This window comes from Microcaecilia unicolor, chromosome 7 (assembly GCF_901765095.1).
Source record: "Microcaecilia unicolor chromosome 7, aMicUni1.1, whole genome shotgun sequence".
Classification (NCBI taxonomy): Eukaryota; Metazoa; Chordata; class Amphibia; order Gymnophiona; family Siphonopidae; genus Microcaecilia; species Microcaecilia unicolor.
In genome coordinates this window covers 284973625-284994330 of record NC_044037.1, presented here as the reverse complement: position 1 = coordinate 284994330, position 20706 = coordinate 284973625, and positions in this window count along the sequence as shown.

The following is a 20706-nucleotide window of genomic DNA, read 5'->3' as shown; positions in this document are numbered from 1 at the left end:
CAGGGATCCCACCAGCCGAAAACTCCCAACAAGGGTCCCTCCTGCATACCTTGTAAGTAGCAGATCTTTGCCTGCAGCAAGCAGCGACTGATACGTACTGCTCGCACCGGCCCCACAGCCTTCCCTCTGATGTATTTCTGCCTAGGCAGAAACAGGAAGTTGCATCAGAGGGAAGGCTGTGGGGGCCAACATGAGCAGTGTGTATTAGTTGCTGCTCGCTGCTGGTGAAAATCTGCTATTTAAAAGGTATACGGGAGAGGGGGGATGTTTGAGAGACCGTATGGCATGCAGGCGAGAAGGGGAGAGACCAAATCACCTGTGGGACTGGGCAAGCTTCTTCTGCCCATCCATCTTGGGCCCAGGCCCACCCAAAATTGGGTGTCTGGCTACGCCCCTGGTACAAATCGCTTCCATAAAGAGTTTAACATCTAGGTGGATGCCTGAAGCTACAGAAGGTACAGTGAGTTGTCCAAGGGCTCAAGGATTGTCAAGGGGAGGAGAAGGATATGCTCTGCTAGTTCCCAAATTGTTGTCCGAACAACTGGACCACTTCATCTCCGGCCATATGTTACAAGAGCCCCTTCTATTATCCAGTCCTCGAGACACACCTAGCCAGTTAGGTTTTCAGGAAAGCCCCAATGAATATGCATGAGATAGATTTACATGCCCTATCTCTATGGTATGCAAATTTATCTCATGCATAACCTGACTGGCTAGGTGTGTCTCGAGAACTGGGTTGAGAACCCCTATATTAGACTAAAGCTTCTCCTCAGCTATGCACTTCCTTTACTGCAAAGTGGAGACAGGAACCATTAGATCTGAGGGTTAGTTTCTCTGTCATGGTGACTTGGACATGCATCTTGCAGACTTCAACACAGCCCATTGTTATTAGAAGAAGCTGAATGAGGTCTCAACTCCTTCCATCCTTCAGTAACTGATGTTGGAGCCACTCTGGATCAAAATGAGCTGAAGGAGAGTCACTGAGTATCTTCCCATGCTGCTTCCATGCTGAAAAAAAAATGTGGCTGGCCCTCCGTGGAGACTTTCAAGCGAGCTGGATGAAGCAAGGCAAACTGGATATGCCGTTGATGGAGAGCAACGTGTATGCCTTCTGCATTGAGGAGACTCTTGCAGAAAAGTACTGGAAACACATTACTGTCTTGTTTTCATAGGTAAGAGGACCATGAGAGTGGCTAGCCGGTTAAAGTTTGGCTTTATGCATGTAGTTCAATAGTTTGAAGATTACCACTGTAGGATGAGCATCCAGCTGTCAGTAGGGCCTCGAGCGATGTGCCCACTTGATGCAAAGCAGGCCTGCTCCTGATTGAAGTTGTAAGGTGTTGACCAACCAGGACTCTAAGAAGCCCCATGTCCATGATAGACTTTGGGAGCCCAATGAACCGGAGATTCAAGGGACGTGACCTATTTTCAATATCATCGAGTTTTTCCTCCATAGCAAACAGTTTAGACTGAAGATCTGCATTTATGGTCATTAGCTTTTGCACGCAGTCCTCTAAATCCGAGACGCTGTGCTGAAAACTCCCCCCCCCCCCCCCCACAAGCAAGGCTTTCAATCGGCCATCCAGAATGTCCAGTTTGTCAGAGGAAGAGCTGGTTTTTCAGAATGGATCGACCTTTGAGGTGGTCATCTGCAAAGACAATAATAATATGTTTCTCATTGGCGCTGTTTTTTTTGCAAATTGTCCCTCCTTAGAGCAACCTCACTGGAGAACATGCGTGGGCTAAACATAAAGGAATCCTGTTCAGAAGGAATGGATCCTCAGGAGCTTAACTGAGATTGGATAGCAGAGCCGGTAGTGGGAGGTGGGGCTGGAGGTTGGGAGGCGGGGATAGTGCGGGGCAGACTTATACGGTCTGTGCCAGAGCCGGTGGTGGGAGGCGGGGCTGGTGGTTGGGAGGCGGGGATAGTGCTGGGCAGACTTATACGGTCTGTGCCAGAGCCGGTGGTGGGAGGCGGGGCTGGTGGTTGGGAGGCGGGGATAGTGCTGGACAGACTTATATGGTCTGTGCCCTGAAGAGCATAGGTACAAATCAAAGTAGGGTATACACAAAAAGTAGCACACATGAGTTGTCTTGTTGGGCAGACTGGATGGACCGTGCAGGTCTTTTTCTGCCGTCATCTACTATGTAGAACAAAACACAAAAAATGGCGGAAGATAAACCAAAACAGACCAAAAAAACCAAAAAACACAAGGGGGTAAGAGCGCCAGAAAAGTTTAATGGGACCCTACACGGTCCGTGTTTCGGCCAACAGGCCTTCCTCAGGGGTCAGCCAGTTGAGAACTTGAATTATCTTGAAGTATCGTTGGACTCCAAATCAACTTTCTTAACACAGGTTTCATCAGTACTCAAGTCAGGCTTTATGGTTCTCAGTGTCTCTAAGACCGCATTATCCGATTCCAATCAGCAGCAACCTACATATATTTCCTACTCCACTTTTTTCCGGTGGAGTAGGAAATATATGTAGGTTGCTGCTGCTCACAGAAACAGAAGCCTGCGCAGCCTTCTACATGGAATGTTGCTATTGGAATAGCAACATTCCATGTAGAATCTCCAATAGTAGTAACATTCCATGTAGAATCTCCAATAGTATCTATTTTATTTTTGTTACATTTGTACCCTGCACTTTCCCACTCATAACAGGCTCAATGCGGCTTACATGGGGCAATGGAGGGTGAAGTGACTTGCCCAGAGTCACAAGGAGCTGCCTGTGCCTGAAGTGGGAATCGAACTCAGTTCCTCAAGACCAAAGTCCACCACCCTAACCACTAGGCCACTCCTTTCTTCTCTGTAACACCAGTCACCGACCCTTTCGCATGCTGCCGCATATCAGGTTCAGATCCAGCCATGGGAAAGTCGCATGTTACCGGTGGTCACCGAGGTAACTGGTAAAGAAGAGTGCTTTTCTTTTTAAAATTAGTAGCCAGACTTTCGCTGCTTTGTATCTTTAAATATAAAAAATCAGAATAACAATTGCAGGATGTTCGTGCTCAGAGCTGCTGTTTTAGTATTTCCTAATACTGAAAATATGAGGGTTTCTCAAACTACAAGGTGTTAGACTTCCTGGCATCTCAGATCAGTATTTGCCACATGTTACACGCTATGTCCTTGAAATCATACTTAAGGCACAGAAAGAAGGGGAGCAGGCCTCTCGGTCACCCGTCATGGTTGTCCTTTGTCTATCCAACCTCCTTCAGGTCATTAGATAACATGGAGGGGCATAATTGAACGAAAACGTCTGTCTCCATGGGCGTTTATCTCCGAGAACGGGTCCGTGAAGGGGCGGACCGAACCGTATTTTCGCAAAAAATAGACGTCCATGTTTTATTCGACAATTTGTGAGCTGGGCGTTTTTGTTTTTCAGCGATAATGGAAAATGAAAGCGCCCAGCTCAAAAACGAATAAATCCAAGGCATTTGTTCGTGGGAGGGGCCAGGATTCGTAGTGCACTGGTCCCCCTCACATGCCAGGACACCAACCGGGCACCCTAGGGGGCACTTTTACAATAACAAAAAAAAAGGTTAAAGAGCTCCCAGGTGCATAGCACCCTTCCCTTGTGTGTTGAGCCCCCCAAATCCCCCTCAAAACCCACTGCCCACAAGTCTACACCATTATTATAGCCCTAAGGGGTGAAGGGGGGCACCTACATGTGGGTACAGTGGGTTTGGGGGGGGGGGGGTTGGACGACTAATAAGCATTAAGCAGCACAATTGTAACAGGTAGGGGGGGATGGGCCTGGGTCCACCTGTCTGAAGTCCACTGCACCCCCTAACAACTGCTCCAGGGACCTGCATACTGCTGCCAGGGAGGTGGGTATGACATTTGAGGGTGAAAATAAAAAAAAGTTGTGAAACATCATTGTTTGTGGTGGGAGGGGGTTAGTGACCACTGGGGGAGTCAGGGGAGGTCATCCCCGATTCCCTCCGATGGTCATCTGGTCATTTAGAGCACTTTTTTGGGACCTGTTTGTGTGAAAAAAGGGTCCAACAAAAGTGGCCTAAATGTTCGCTAAAAACGCCTTTATTTTTTCGATTATCGCCCTAACGCGTACATCTCTCCTTGGCCGATAACCGAGCCCCAGTTCCACCTTCGCCACACCTCTGACACGCCCCCATCAACTTTGTCCGCATCCGCGACGGAGTGCAGTTGAAAACGTCCAAAATCGGCTTTCGATTATACCGATTTATTCGTTTTTGTGAGATAAACGTCTATCTCCCGATTTGGGTCGAAATCTAGGCATTTTTCTCTTTCGATTATAAGCTGGATAGTAACATAGTAACATAGTAGATGACGGCAGAAAAAGATCTGCATGGTCCATCCAGTCTGCCCCACAAGATAAACTCATATGTGTATACCTTACCTTGATTTGTACCTGCCTTTTTCAGGGCACAGACTGTACAAGTCTGCCCAGCACTATCCTCGCCTCCCAACCACCAACCCCTCTTCCCAACCACCGGCTCCGGTACAGTTTTGATGCCATCACACAGCAAGCTAATGCAATCTGGTACACACCAAGGGCCGACGTAATCTCTCAAATGAATCCCTTTTCTCGCCAGTTCTGAGCACATTTCTGGCCTTATGAGGGATGCAGATAAGTAACTGTGACAGTGGTGCTTCTGCAAAACCAGATGGTGCCAAGGATCTTAATCCATTCTTGTCTTTTTTTATAGTAGACTTTTTTTTTTCTTTCCGTTAAACTTATTTCATCGCTCACTTTTTTCAGTTCAGCGTGTCTGAATGGTAAATGCAATGTTTCATCATGCCGTGGTTGTGTTTGAAAAATTTCCACCCTGAAAGGAGTATTTAATCACGAGGTGCACAGAAACAATGCTTCAATAATCAGGAAGCTTGATTCCCTTTTAGAAGGCAAAATCTATCTTATAATAAAGAGCTCATGTCTAAACAAACAGAGACCCAGGCATGTAGAACCGTCATTCTTTGGCAGTGTTAAACAGGGTCATATTTCATGGAGATCTATTTAGCTATCTTATCGTTCCTGTTTGCAATAGATAAGTCTACAAAAAGGAAAAACATATTCCTGAATGAAACAGATTAGACTACCATTTCAGAGGAGACCCTATGGCTCGGCTATAGGGCAGAAGAGTTTGCTTTAAGTCTACAGGTTATGGAAACTTATGTGTGATAGATCTGTTGCATAGGAGCCAACTTTTCAAAATTATTGGGGGTGCTAAGCCCAATGGAAATAACCCCTCCCTGGACACATACAAGGAATTTTCTCAATATTGGGGGTGCTCAAGCACCCACAGAGTTGGCTCCAATGTGTTGCACTTGATTTCTGAGGAAGGAGGGGCAGGAGGATACTACTATGATGACTCTGGTTGGTGCAAGAGTTCCCTGCCAACCTTTGATCAGCAAGGACATCTGAATCTGGCAGGGCGTGACATCTAGGGCGGGGCTAGGAAAATGGGAGACCTCCTCCAGCATTTCAAGGGGGCCGAAACAGAAATCCTTACCAACAATTTAACCTGCTTTTTTACCGTGGATTTTACTGGCCGAACAATGCAGAAATGATTTCCGTGCGGGTGTTAACTCGCAGGAAAACCACTGCAGCACAGTGGGTTAAAATGCACCAAACTGGATGGTAATGCGGTCATTAACAATTCTGAAGTCATTAAAAAATAGTTTCCGATGCACATTGTGTGCAAGGAAGGTGACCATCACGGAGCGGGTGTCTAGTGGTATCTTTTCTCTCCCTCAAACCCAACCATCCTGATCTGGATTGCTTTCGGCATCAGCCCCTTGCACTGCCTCACCAACATGACCAACCCTTCTGACATGAATGACTCCTCTCCTGCCCCAACCCCCGAAAAATATCCCTGGTGTCTAGTGGCACTGACTTCCTGCGTGCTCTGAACCCTCAAAATATTTCTAGTATCTAGTGGCACCCCTCCTTTCCTTTTGATGCCCTGACCTGAAAACAAAAGTCCTTGGTGTCTAGTGGGACTTTGCCCAGTTGCCCCCCAAGACCCCATACCTTAAAATAAGGCAGGAGCACTGCCTTGATCCTGCCTACAGCACTGTCATCTTCAAAATGGCAGTACCCTGCCCCATATCATGCTTCCTGGGATGTACCAGGCGGGGTCAATCTGCTTTGCTGTTTTCTCAAGATCTCCATGTTCCTCAACAAGAGATTCTCAAACTTCTAGAAAGAGTTCATCAAACTCCTTTGTTTTCCAAGGCCTGTCACTGACATTTTCTTTCCTTAACCAGCTCATCTTGTGACTTAAAATGGGATTTATCTAAGGGATTCCAACGTCCTGTAATTCTTTCATCGATTTGGGTAATAGAACTCCAGCCCTTTTCCAAAAGTGATCTTGTGAAGAGTCAAGGACAGAAGTCCCTTGCGCTACACTACTGGTACTAGTAGAAGTTTCTGGGCTCCAGGGGCCTTCACAAGGTAGAAGTAGTCAGCTGTCCTTTACTTATGTACTGATGTAGTCTCCATTCGGTGTAGTCTGCAGTCTGGTAAGCTACTCAAATATTTCCGATCTCACTGTGCATAGAATTCTTGGAGCTGGTACATCATCTCTGCCCAGGATGAACAGAAACACCTTTTTGGATGCTGAAATTCCCACAGCTATTTCAGTTCCACTGCTATCGGTGGCATAGGGGGTGCTTGCTCCTCAGGGGTAAGGTGACATCGCCATCCAGGAAGAATATTAAGGCAACTGATTCACTTCTTTGTCTCCTTAGGTACTCTTCTGGACTGTAGGAGTAGCCTCGTGGTTAGAGCACTTTTGATATTTCTGCTGCTTTTGATACCATCTGTCATGATATTCTGATTAATTGATTGCAAGAAACTGGATTAGGGGGGTGCGGCATTTAATTGGTTCCGTTCTTTTTTGTCTGACAGAAAGTTCAGAAAGTTTTGTTTAATGAACACTGGGGTTAGTTTGTCAGAAATCATGTCCTAAACAAGTCCCGCAGGGGTCATGTTGATCAGCAATTTTATTTAATATCTTTTTGCTTCCTTTGTGTAAACTATTGTAGTATTTTGCATTTCAGTTCAGAATCTATGCTGATGATACACAATCTCTGTGAAATATTGATAAATCTTTTGATGATTGTTTTGCTAAATTACACCCTTGCTTGAATTTCATTGCAAAAACTCAAATTTAATTGTTACCTGGCTTCCCTTCTGATGATGTGCACTCCCATTTTCAAATGGATGATTTTAATATTACAATTGCTCAGGCTATTCACAAATCTTGGAGTGATAGATTCTACCATTACGATGACACAGCAAGTCACTAGGATGATTCAACAGGTTTATTTCTAAATTAAGGACTGTTAGAAGGATAAAAGATTATAAGGTCCTTTTACTAAGCTGCGGTAAAAAGGAGTCTGCGCTAGTGTCAGCGTGTGTTTTTGATGTGTGCTTAGGCCCCCTTTTACCGCAGCAGGTAAAAAGCTGTCTTTTTTTTTTTTTCAAAAAGAAATGGCTGTGTGGCAGGGGGGTAGCCAGACTTCGGCGGGAGGGGGGGTCCAGAGCCCGAGGTGAGAGGGCACATTTTAGCCCCCCCCCCGCCGCCGCCACCACCACCTTGACCCCCCCTGCTGACGCCCCTCTCGACCCCCCTCCCGTTGCCAACCCTCCCCCGCCGTTACCTACCTTTGCTGGCGGGGGAACCCCAACCCCCGCCAGCCGAGGTCCTCTTCTTCCTTCGTTCTGTTTCTGAGTCAGCAAAGGTAGGCAATGGCGGGTTGGCGGTGGGAGGGGGGTCGAGAGGGGCATCGGCAGGGGGTCCAGGGCCAAATCTACGGGGGCCCAGGCCCCCATGGCCCCACGTAGCTACGCCCCTGCTGTGTGGTAAGTGAACCACTTGCTGCACTGCCATTTTTTGGGGGAAGAGGGGGGAGCACTTACCGCCAACCAAAGGGCTCTTGCGCTAACCCAGCGGTAACCAGGCAGCATTTATTGCTGGGTAAGCACCAGTGCTACAAGAATAGAAAATATTTTTGTAGCAGCAGAAATGGCATGAGCAGGGGGTGGGAACTACCACCGGGTTCCTGCGGTAGCCTGGCAATAGTTCCGGATTGGAATGTGGCAAGCCTGTTGCCAAGCGCCAACCCTTCAGTAAAAGGATCCCTTTGTGAATGAGTCAAATTTTAGGAGGATAGTTCAAAGTATTGTTTGTCCATCTTTTGATTATTGCAACTGGCTATTTACTGTAATAAAAAGAAAAAACACCCTGAAAGCATCGCAAGTGGTGCAGAATGCCACAGCTAGAGTGGCTACAGGAATTTCTCGTTTTTCACATATTACTCCACTATTTGGAAAAGATGCATTGGCTTCCTATTGAGCAGCAAATTAAGTTTAAAATTATATTGCTTGTTTTAACAAGCTGTATTTGTGGTTCTATCATCCAGTTTAAAACTTTATCAGCCATCGTGAACTTTGAGCTTGTTGCAAAAATATTTATTGGCTGTTCCTTCTTTTCATTCAGTCCAACTCGATGAGTGTAGATCTTCTTGGGCCCATTTGCTAAGCCACATGCGGTGCATGCCCAAATGAGATTACTGCCAGGCCACTTCTTCTGCTACCCTCCTGTTCTATATTTTGTCTTTTTTGATCTGCTTTTTTTCTTTTGATTTGCTGTTTCCAATACAGGTACAAATGTATGGGCATGGTCCATGATGTATCTCTTGTCCCTATAACAGATACGCATGATGTCTCATTTGGGAGTGGAGGAAAACGCATATCCAAGTGAATGAAGAGGTTGAATATTGTGTATTATACAGAGTAGGAAGCGTGACCCTATAGTTTAGTATCCAGAGAGCTAAGCTGACCAAGTCCTACTATTGTCCCATTTTCTGTATAAACATAGTTCTGATTTCCCAGCGGTCTGCCCCGGGTGCACGCCGCTGGGGGGGGTGCCATGCGCCTGTCGGTGCCGCTCGTTCCGTGCTCCCTCTGCCCCGGAACAGGTTACTTCCTGTTCCGGGGCAGAGGGAGCACGGAACGAGCGACGCCAACAGGCGCGCAGCACCCCCCCCTCCCAGCAGGTAAAAATGCACCCCGGGGGTGTGTGTCATTTTGCCGGGGGGAGGTGTCGTTTCGTCGGGGGGGGGGGGCGCTGCACCGGGGGGAGGAGGGCGCATCGGCGATCTGCCCCGGGTGTCAGCCACCCTAGGAACGCCACTGGTCTAACAACATCTCAAGGTGTATTGGTTCGACATGCTACACTAGCTGCTCATTGGAAGTCTCCGCAAGTTCCTTCTTTGATTTCATGGTTGAATAAGGTGTGGTATATTTGTGAAACGGAAAGATGGTGGGCTATAAGTCATCGCACTTTGTCTAAGTGGGAGGATATTTGGGTGCCTTTTAGAACTCACTGTTTGTTTTGAGATTTGGGGATTGGATGGGGTGAGAGAGAGAGAGGATGGGGTTTTTTTTTTAAAATTCTTTTGGGGAATGGGAGAGGGAGTACTTATAATAAAATAAAACTTAAAATATGGAAGTTCCTTTTTTTGTGTTATGGTGTATTTGGATACGTTAAGAGATTTCCATTTTGTTCCTTTTTTAAGGATGCTCTGAGAAACTGATCTATGATGTTTTCTCTTTGTTTTTGTTTTTTTTTAGAGCTGTTATGTAATATTTGCATATGATGTTGTATTTCTTCGAACAGCTGATTTTGTGTTATCTCTTCTTATTCAATAAATACTTCTTTAAATTTCAAAAAACCCAGAATATAAATATTTTATTTATTTATTTTTATGTATTGCACTTGTATCCCACATTTTCCCCACCTATTTGCAGGCTCAATGTGGCTAACAAAGATCTGTTATGGCATCGCCATTACAGGGTAGAAAGATACAATTGGTGTTACAGAGAGATCAAGGATGATAGAGAAGAACTAAGCAGACAGTTATAGAAAGACGTCAATCAGAGTCATGATGGAGCGGTGAAGTGTTGTAGTTATAGTTTATGCAGCAAAATCAGCAAACATAGTTGGGCTCCATTTTTGTCAGTCATAAATTTGGAAGCGTCCAACCCACTATGTTGAAGAGGCAGGACCGACACTTCCCACAGCCAAGATTTTACTGTCCCTTAGCCGAGTAGCCCTTAAATACACATCACACAAAGACTCCAACCTTATGCACCCTGAAGCTTGGATGATCTTGGCTGCCATTCAGTAGATCAGTAAATAAAGCTATTGATTTTTTTTTTTGCTTCTGGTTGAGGGTAAATTGTCATCCAACAGAAGAAGCAGCCCCCCCCCCCCCCCCCCACCCAAGCATGGTCAGATAAGGTGATTATATGGATACGTGTATACTAGAAACTGGAACTGTGCATTAGGAATTGGACCGGAAAATAATTTCATCAATGAGAAACGGCTAGACAGCAACCAAGACAATTATTTCATTTAGCCACGTTCCATCTTCTCCATCTGCGTCCTGGGTGTAATTAAATCATTATCTCGTTGCCTGCTGGAACTTTGCTAAAAAACTTTCCCCGCTTACGAATAAGCTCCGGTAATTCTCCATAGAGCTTTCAAGAGGTTTCCTGTAAATATTAGTCAGCTCTGTAACCCACTGGCTTGCTCATAATCCTGCTTAGTATCAGCGTTTAATTATTACTGCTCTTGTCAGAATCGCGGAGCTACTGGAGAGCAGAACATTGAAAAGAAAAAAAGGCATTAGTTACAGTTTCCGAAGCACAATTACCCGATAAACATGCCAGCGATAAGAATAGCCCAATTACCTAATACACTCACGCCAACAGCTGTATATCAGAAATCAACTCAGCCAAAAGGAACCGGACTATTAACTTAACTTGCTCATGATAATTAATTTATGATGATATAATCATTCATGGTTATAATCTCTAAACTGTACTGTGGTGGTAATTGATTTTTTTTTAGTCCAATGAATTTCAATACTATATAGTCAAAACTAATAACTAAATATCATTTATTTACACGTTGGCTGCAACTTTATAATCGCTCATGTTTTCTAATGGATAGCTAAGATTTTTGTCTCTAAAATATAATATCATTTCTGTTATATTTAAGTGATGGTTCTAAAAGTAAGAATCTCTCCAGATATGAACAGGAAACTATTAGCCATTCCGATTTAACTAGTGTTGTTTTTGGATGTTGCAGGCACAGTGCAGTTCAAACAACCGTTACAAATGATATGATTACAAACACGCTTAAATGCTTTTCATTGTTATATTAGATCAGCAGGTATAAATGTTTTCTACAATGAGAATAGTGGACCCAATATTCTTAAAAAGCTGAGCTCTTAAATTTATGCTCCTAAGGGGTCCTTTTACTAAGGTGCGCTGAAAAGTGGCCTGCGCTGGTGTAGACGAGTGTATTGGACGTGCGCAGGTTCATTTTCAGCGCACCTGCAAAAAAAGGCGGGGGTTTTTTGGTCAAAAATGGACGTGCGGCGAAATGAAAATTGGCGCGTGTCCATTTTGGGCCTGAGACCTTACCGCCACCCATTGACTTAGTGGTAAGGACTCGCGTGAACAAGGAGGTGATAGCGCCGTTGTATATGGTGAGGCCCCATTTGGAGACTGCACCTACGGAAAGATATAAACAGGATGGAGTCGGTCCAGAGGGCGGCTACAAAATTAGTAAGCGATCTTGAACGCAAAAATTATAGGGACAGGCTTATGAACCTCAACATGTATACGCTGGAAGAGAGGAGGGAGAGAGGAGACATGATAGAGACGTTTAAATATCTCAAGGGCATTTATGTTCTTCTGTTTGTCTTCTGTGCATCTTTCAGCAGCGCCACCTTTAGACTGCCTTGAGCACTACATTTGTATAATAAACTGTCTTCTGATTCTATCTGATCGTAACTCAATAGATATGGATGGGCTGGAGTGTAAATTTTAAGGGGCTTCAACATTAGCTTCAGAACGTTTTAGTACAAGAAGAGAGCTGGGCAGACTTCCACGGTCTGGGCCCTGAGAAAGGCAAGGACAAATCAAACTCGGGTATACATATAAAGTATCACATACCATGTAAAATGAGGTTATCTTGTTGGGCAGACTGGATGGACCATACAGGTCTTTATCTGCCATCATGTATTATGTTACTATGTTACTCTTTAGGGTTCTACATGGAATATTGCTACTAATTGGGATTCCGGAATGTTGTAACTCTTTAGGATTCCAGAATTTTCAGAACTTTTAGTACAAGAAGAGTGCTGGGCAGACTTCTACGGTCTGTGCCCTGAGAAAGGCAAGGACAAATCAAACTCAGGTATACATATAAAGTATCACATACCATGTAAAAAATGAGTTTATCTTGTCGGGGACACTGGATGGACCGTTCAGGTCTTTATCTGCCGTCATTTACTATGTTACTATTAATCTTTAAATGGCCTACTGTGCTTCACCGCTTTCAGCAGTATCTTTCTCCTCAGGTGATTTCTCTCCCCCACTTTCTTTCTCTCTGTTCTTCCTGCTCCAGGTTCACTGTGCTGTCTTTTCTAATTTGGGATACATCGCGTTTCAGCATATTGTTGTTTGTCACTTCTCTCCTGGAGATAACTTAGCTGCACTTCGCTTATTATCTCTCAATAACAATATCTCTTTCATCTCTTTACTTAACTCACTAACTTCTGGCCTCTGTCCAACCTAACATCTGCAACACTTATGTAACCATCGTAAGCATAAAAAAAATGTCTTTGGCTTCATTTCCCTTGTGATTTGAATAATCTTTGGCATTGGCATTTCTGAGCACTCCAATGTTTGAGATCTGCCTCTCCATTTTTATTCCTAGATTTCTTTATTTTGGATATTTACTATAATATCACAAAGATCAACACTTGTAACTGTACAATCTTTCATATATATAGGAATATCTTATAATGTATTTTGCTTTAATACAACCATGTATTTCACCACCACGTAACCCAAAACCCTCTGTAAAACCAAATGTATATTCTCTTCTATTTCCAGTATCCATGACGAATTGTAAGCCACATTGAGCCTGCAAAGAGGTGGGATAATGTGGGATACAAATGCAATAAATAATAATAATAATCTATATATATAAAACTCACCCTCAACATTCTGAAGACAGTGACGTCAGTGAAGCCAAGCCCTGACTTCCCTCAAAAAGGTTCGAAGGTTCGTGGTGGTGAAGCCACCAAAATCGCTCCGGGCCCTGCCCTCGAGGGTGGAGCAATGGCAGAACAACGAAGGGGTTGGCAGGGAGGGAGGCAGGGAGGGAGGCGGGGGTGGGTGGGAAATCGCTACGGGCCCCGCCCTTGAGGGCGGAGCAAGGGCAGAACAACGAAGGGGTTGGCAGGGAGAGAGGGAGGCAGGGAGGCGGGAGGGGTGGGAAATCGCTACGGGCCCCGCCCTCGCGTCAAACGTCATGACGTTGAGGGCGGACCAATGCCACAACAACGAAGGGATTGGCGGGGGGGGGGGGGGGTGTTGCCGACAAAAACCTTGCTAGCGCCCGTTTCATTTGCTCAGAAACGGGCCTTTGTTTACTAGTATACTATAATGTCAGAGTTTTCTATACTGCTCTTATTCCGAAAGGATTCAAAGCAGTTTACAGTAATAGAAGAGGCTTAAAATGATGAGGAGAAATTAACAGTCTGAAACTTACATGTTAACTAAGCTTATAAATACATAATAAAATGAACCCGAAACAAATTTAAAATCCAGAAATCTTTAAAGTAAATCAAAAAATGATTGCTCAAAGGAGTAGGTTTTTTAACATTTTCCTAAAAGAAAAATAAGAAGGTAAAAGCTTCCGTTCCAGAGGCAATTTATTCCATATTGCAGCTCCGATAAAAGGAAAAGAAACCTCAAAAACAGATTTGAATTGAATGGGTTTTTTTTTTTTAAAGAAGATAAACCTAATTTCAGAGTTCTCAAGAAATCTAATTTTCTATCTACAGATGGAAATACCAACAACTCACTTAAACCCTCAGAGTTCTAAAATGCAAATACCAAGTTGTAATGTCTATTGATTTTACCCTAGACCAGGGGTTCTAAACCCAGTCCTCGGGACACACCTGGCCAGTTAGGTTTTCAAGATAGCCACAATGAATATGAGTGAGATGAATTTGCATACAATCCTCATTCATAGTAAAGGGTAAAATAAAGAGTAAAGTGACTTGCTTAAGGACATGAGCCACAGTGGGATTTGAACTAGGATTCCCTGGTTGGCAGCCTGGTGCTCAAACCACTAAGATACTCCTTCACACATCAGATCAGCTTACAGAAAGTGAAGCCAAGCAATTTTCAAGCTATTCGCAGTACTGGCCAAAATAGAAACTACAGAGTCAAGTTGTGAAGCCCGACCCAGCACATCCCAGGATGTACTAGAAAGGGCTGGGCGCCGCCATTTTCGAGGCAGCGCTGCTGGAAGAGGACAGAGTCTACCTCCCTCTTCCAACAAAGTTGTGAAGCCCCACCTAGCACATCCCAGGATGTACTGGGCTGGTCTGGGCGCCGTCATTTTTGAGGCAGCACTGCTGGAAGAGGAGGGACTTTATCTCTCTCCTCCAAGAAAGGTATGGGGTGGGGGACAGGGAAGAGGGCTGCTAGTCCACGTGCTCGGGGGTTCTGATCATGGGGCCGTAGCAAAAGCAGGTCCTAGTATGGTGCTAATAGCCTCTAGCGCCTGCGTTTGCTTCTGATCATCGACCCATAGGGGACACCTGAGGAAGTTACACAGAAATACTTTTAAAACAAATAGAAGGAAATATTTTTTCACTCAACGAATAGTTAAGCTCTGGAAGTCTTTGTCAGAGGATATAGTAACAGTGGTTAGTGTATCTGGGTTTTAAAAAGGTTTGGACAAATTCCTGGAGGAAAAGTCCATAGTCTGCTATTGAGACATGGGGAAGCTTCTGCTTGCTCCGGGATTGGTAGCATGGAATGTTGCTACTATTTGGGTTTCTACCAGGTAATGCGGAGATTCTGTATAATATATCTGTTTCTTGGCCTTTTGGTTGAGAGGGGACCATTCCTTCCATAGGGGCTAATCTGATCTACAGGCTCCAGAGGGCTGGAATAAGAGAGAGATAGACTCACAAAAGCACTAAGAGCTGTGGACCTGGCAGGTAAAATGACCCCTGGAAACTCCTCCTAAAGACAGCAGTATCAGCCTACCAAGAAGAGGGGCCCAGCATCAGAACTGTCCTTGGGAGCACACTCAGGGCAAAGTGGTAAGGCCCTTGAGGCCACAATTGGTGCTTGGGGTCCAGCGGCAGAAAGGATCCTGGGAGCGCAATCGGTACTTGGAATCCAGCAGCGGCCCCTGGGAGCACAATCTAGGGTTACCATATGACCGGATTTACCCAGACATGTCCTCTTTTTGAAGGCATGTCCGGGCAACCAGGTGGGTTTTGCCAATCTGCCCGTTTGTCCGGATTTCTGGACAAACGGGCAGGCTGGTGGGCAGGCCGTCCTATACGGCCTGCCCACCAGCCTGCCCGTTTGTCCAGAAATCCGGACAAACGGACACTACTACTACTACTACTTAGCATTTCTATAGCGCTACTAGGGTTACGCAGCGCTGTACAAGTTAAAACATGGGGAAGGACAGTCCCTGCTCAAGAGAGCTTACAATCTAAAGGTAACAAACTATGTAGTCAGTGTATCGTGAATGGGGAAGGTGGTTAGGCGCCAAACGGACAGATTGTTAGCCTCCCCTCCCCTTACTTACTAGTGCCCTGGTGGTCTAGTGACCTCTTCCGCCTTCGGGGCAAGAAAGAGCCCCCTCTTTCCTGCCCGGAGTGCTGCCCTGCATGCATCCTTTCTGTTGGTGATCCTTGGCTCCAGTTCAAAATGGCCGCCGAGAGTTGAAGTGACCTCGCGAGACTTCAACTCTCAGCAGCCATTTTGAATTGGCGCCGAGGATCACCAACAGAAAGGATGCATGCAGGGCAGTGCTCCGGGCAGGAAAGAGGGGGCTCTTTCCTGCCCCAAAGAGGTCACTAGACCACCAGGGCAGTAGTAAGGTAAGTGGAGGGGGGTGATGGGGAGGGGGGGCAACGAGATATGTGACAGAGGGGAGGGAAAAATGTGACAGGGGCAGAGCGAGGGTGTGACAGGGGGGTGGAGTGAGGGTGTGAAAGGGGGAGGGGTATGAAAGGGGGCAGGGTGCAGTGTCCTCCTTTTTGGGGGACAAAAAATGGTAACCCTAGCACAATCGGTGCTCAGGGTTTAGAGAAGGCCCCTGAAAGCATAATAGGTCCCTGGGGGTACCCAGTCCAGAGTTCCCCAATAGAAGGACAGGGGGACATAGGTAATTCTTCTGCCATTTTGATTTAAAAAAAAAGATTTAAAGAAGGAACAGGGAGATATATTTGAAGAGAGCATCCTGGGATCTACTGGGTCAGGCTTCACAACTTTACTATGTAGTTTCTATTTCTACCACATTGGTACAAAGACTGACTGGTTCTAAGAGTACTGTTTAGAGGCTGCTTATTTTTTTTTGTTACATTTGTACCCCGCGCTTTTCCACTCATGGCAGGCTCAATGCAGCTTACATGGGGCAATGGAGGGTCAAGTGACTTGCCCAGAGTCACAAGGAGCTGCCTGTGCCTGAAGTGGGAATCCAACTCAGTTCCTCAGGACCAAAGTCCACCACCCTAACCACTAGGCCACTCCTCCACTCCAAGGTATCAAATACCTTGTTTAAAGAATGCTTAACAAGTTCCTTACTGAACTACTTTTCATAAAGTAAAATGTCCTACTAGATTCATACAATGTAAGTTGCAAATAGTTAAATGAGCCGTTTAATAGTTAAGCCAGCCTTGTTCACAGCACTCGTCTTGATTTTTTCCTAGGGGGAATCCTCCCACCCACTAACCCCTTTCTTCTCCTGGTGGAGGTACCAGGCGCCAATCGTACGAGAGACTGACAGAATTTACCCGAGGGAGACTCTTGCCAGGTTGACCCCAGACCAGAGATGCTTACAAAGGGGCGTTACATTCTCCTGCCAAAAAATTATCAGAAGATTGGGAGTCTCCCAAGATTACCTCTGTCCCTATCCTCCCTGCCATATCGCCCCCCCCCCCCACCCTAGAGTCTCCCCATTGTCTTTTCTTTCAAGTAACCTCATGATGAGATTTGTAAACCATTCACAGGCTCCAGGCAGTGGCGTAGCCAAGGGTGGGCTGGGGTGGGCCCAGGCCCACCCACTTTAGGTTCAGGCCCACCAAGTAGCAGCATACCTATAATGTGGCTGGCAGGGACCCCAAGCCCCACCAGCCAAAAATTCCCAACAACTGTTTGCTGCCGGTGAAAATCTGCTATTTAAAAGGTATACGGAGAAGAGGGGATGTTTCAAAGACCATATGGCATGCAGGCGGGAGAGGGAGAAACCAAATCACTTGTAGGACAAGGTGGAGTTCTGCCCACCCACCTTGGGTCCAGGCCCACCCAAACTTGGGTGTCTGGCTACGCCCCTGGCTCCAGGTCAGCCCTGCCTCTTCCTCCTGCACAGTCTTCTGGTTACCCTACAAATCAACTGTGGGGGTGATCTCTGCAGATTGTGAACAGGCATGCCAGCTTGGCAGAGGAAAGCAGCTGAAGCCTCAAAGGGCAGTCCTGGATAGCAGTTTTGCAATAGTGGCAGCATCCTGGAACCTATAAAATTTAGGCATCAGAGGGCAGTTGTTAGTGCCTGAATCTGAGCCCATTTTTCTCTGGTTGCAGAAAAGTGTGTGTATGTGTGCATGCCATTAACACTGAGCTAGTATTAGCAACAGAGTGCTAAAGAAGACAGTGTTATATCAAAGGATAATAGACCTTCTGCTGCTTATCTTCAATGAGGTCTCCTTTTGACTGCCTGCCAGAGCTGTTTCCATTAATCCTCAGGTTCAATTGATTTAGTCCCAGTTTCACAGGCAGGCTGACCGCAGGCTATGAAGTTGAACTAAATATGTGTGTCATGCTCCAGGAGGTCTGTACAGCTGCAGCCACTACATTTAAATTCCACTGCGGTTGACCATTCCTGTCAGGTATAACTTCTATCAGGTACAGCTGCAGTTGGTACATCTCCAGCGAGGCCAGATTTAACCTGCCACAAATTTATTTCACTTAACCGCTGATGGATGTGTTCCCCTCACAATGCATTTAATTAGGTGGGGGCCTGATTTATTAGGCGATCTGAAGTGCGTGTGAAGTATTTCATTTACAAGGTGGCAGTGTGACTCTGAATTAATATGTCGACTGTCTGATTGAATAGGCAATAAATCTGATTCAATAGAGGATGTATCCATTTCCATCCAAAATTCATCAAATTTAACTTGCAGCCTGTTTGCTACAACGTGTGGTACTGTACTGTGCTGTGAATGCTAAGCGTAAACATGTTGACGTGATAGGCACGCAGGCTTCGGAATTTTTAATTAAATGGAATTTCGTAGACGTGGCTTCTGATCACGCTGTCCAATTAACTACAAAACATTGCTAGATTCTCAAATGGCCCAAACTGAAGAGGCTGTCAGAGGCTTCTAAAATGTTTGCTTTACATCTGCAGAGAAGATGACGTTCTGACACCTCTCTAATAACTAAGGGGCCCTTTTAATGTCCGCCCAACGCACGCCAAATTGGAATTACCACCCGGTTACCGCATGGCCCTTGCGGTAATTTCAATTTTGGCGCGCGTCAGCTGTGTGCATCTGAAAAATATATTTTTATTTTCTGGTGTGCGGCAGCTACGCGCGTCAAGCAGCATTAGATGCGCGTAGACCATTACCACCCGGTTACCGCGTGAGACCTTACTGCTAGATCAGTGGCTTGCGGTAAAGGTCTCAGGCTCAAAATGGACACGCGTCAATTTTCATTTTGCCGCACGTCCATTTTCGGCAAAAAAAAAAGACATTTTTTTTGTAGGTGCGCTAAAAAATAATTCTGCATGCGCCCAAAACATGCTTCTATACTTCTGCAGGCCATTTTTCATTGCAGCTTAGTAAAAGATCTCCTAAGATGTTAATATTAAAAAAAAAAAACCCAAAACTGAGCTCCTAAGTTAGGTGTCTATTTTCAGTCAAACTTAGGAACCTAAAGTTTCACTTGATAATTGATAAAAACTTAGGAGACTATTTAGGTGTTTAGTGCTGAAAATCAGTGATAAACTCCTAACTTTTTTCTTCACCCTGAATCCATTCCACAGTATGGTATTTTATATCACATATATATCAAATGCTATGAATGCTATGTATCTCAGTGGGGGAGGGAAAGACATCTTAACCCTTTAGTGTCCAATGTTCTCATCAGGGGCGTAGCCAGACCGGCGGGAGGGGGGTCCAGAGCCCGAGGTGAGGGAGCACAACCGCTGCCTGCACCACCACCAACATTGACCCCCCCCCTGCCGACGAACCTCTCGACCCCCCCCGCCCACCGTCGCCTACGTTTGCTGGCGGGGGACCCCAACCCCCACCAGCCGAGGTCCTCTTCTTCCTTCGTTCTGTTTCTGAGTCTGACGTCCTGCACACACAACGTGCAGGACGTCAGACTCAGAAACAAAACGAAGGAAAAATACTTCGGCAGGCGGAGGTTGGGGTCCCCCGCCAGCAAAGGTAGCAGACAGTTGACGGCGGGAGGGGGGGTTGAGAGGGTCGTCGGCAGGGGGGTCCAGGGCCAAATCTACAGGGGCCCAGGCCCCCGTGGCCCCATAGTAGCTACGCCCCTGGGTCCCGTAATAAGCCATATGGGAACAATTGGACACTAAAGGGTTAAGGTTGAAATTACAGAGTAAAATGTTTTTAATGAGCAATATTATTGGATTATTGGTTTAATCATTATCATAATGAATATGATTTGCTCTTCAGACTATTGGCACGGTGGTGTGATATTGTGGCATCATGCAGAACTGACTAGACGTGATAGGTATGGTAACAAATTGCCATCTGTCCTGGTTGTGATGCCAGCGTTCATTCAATAAAGAGTGTGACCTGCACAGATTGGGCAGACTAGATGGACTGTACAGGTCTTTATCTGCCGTCATTTCCTGTGCAAACTCAAATACGTTAGCGTTTAACTTTAAAAAAGGAGACTATGGTAAAATGAGAAGAACGGTGAAAAGAAAACTTAGAGGAGTGGCTGCGAGGGTCAAAAATTTACATCAGGCGTGGATGCTGTTCAAAAACACCATCCTGGAAGCCCAGGCCAAATATATTCCGCGTATTAAAAAAGGAGGATGGCTAGAAAAAAACCAAATGGCTAGAAATGTAAGGAGGGGAGACAAAAACTTCTTCATGTATATTAGTGAAAGGAGAAAGACTATAAAGGGAATTGTGAGACTAAAAGATACAACAAAACGCTATGTAGAAAATGATGAAGAAAAAGCCAATTTGCTAAATAGATACTTTTGTTCTGTTTTCACTGAAGAAAACCCTGGGGAAGGACCGAGAGGGACTGGCAAAAGTACACCTGAAAATGAGGTGGATAGAGCGCCGTTCACGGAAGAGAGTGTGTATCAACAACTTGGAAAGCTAAAGGTGGACAAAGCCATGGGGCCGGACGGGATCCACCCCAGAATACTGAGGGAGCTCAGAGAGGTTCTGGCGGGTCCTCTTAAACACTTGTTTAATAAATCCTTGGAGACGGGAGAGGTTCCGAGGGATTGGAGAACGGCGGAGATGGTCCCTCTTCACAAAAGTGGGGAAAGGGAAGAAGCTGGAAACTACAGGCCGGTAAGCCTCACTTCGGTTATTGGAAAAGTAATG